At 44.9% G+C, this 428-nt stretch overlaps 1 protein-coding gene across 1 annotated transcript in view; it reads right to left on the reverse strand.

Annotated features, from left to right (window-relative positions):
- Positions 1-428, reverse strand: part of Allc (allantoicase) — a 28,735-nt gene that overhangs the window by 2,560 nt on the left and 25,747 nt on the right. The window lies entirely within an intron of this gene.

Consider the following 428-nt stretch of genomic DNA (forward strand, 5'->3'; position numbering starts at 1 on the left):
GCCCTTCAGATAAGTTAGTGTACTATAGGAACACTTGCCTGTGTGTGCATGCTCAGCACATGATGGATTTTTGTTTTAGCAAAATTTTGATTGTTAGGCATGTGAAAGTCAGAGTCCACCCTCCTCTGTGAAAACACGGGTGTGGTTTTTTACAGTCCATTCATTTACAGTTAAACTGAGCAAAGACTTCCAGGAAAGTTCATTTGAAGAGCTAAAATCCTAGCTACTCAGGAGGCAGAGGCAGGAGGATTACAAGTTCAGGGCTGGCCTGAAAAACTCATCAAGATCCTGTCTCTAAAAGTTAAGAAAAAAAAGAGAGAGAGACTATGGGATGAGCTCAGTGGTAGGGAGATGTGTAGGGGTGGAGCTCAGTGGTAGGGAGATGTGTAGGGGTGGAGCTCAGTGGTAGGGAGATGTGTAGGGGTGGA

Source organism: Microtus ochrogaster, linkage group LG3 (genome assembly GCF_000317375.1).
Source record: "Microtus ochrogaster isolate Prairie Vole_2 linkage group LG3, MicOch1.0, whole genome shotgun sequence".
NCBI lineage: Eukaryota > Metazoa > Chordata > Mammalia > Rodentia > Cricetidae > Microtus > Microtus ochrogaster.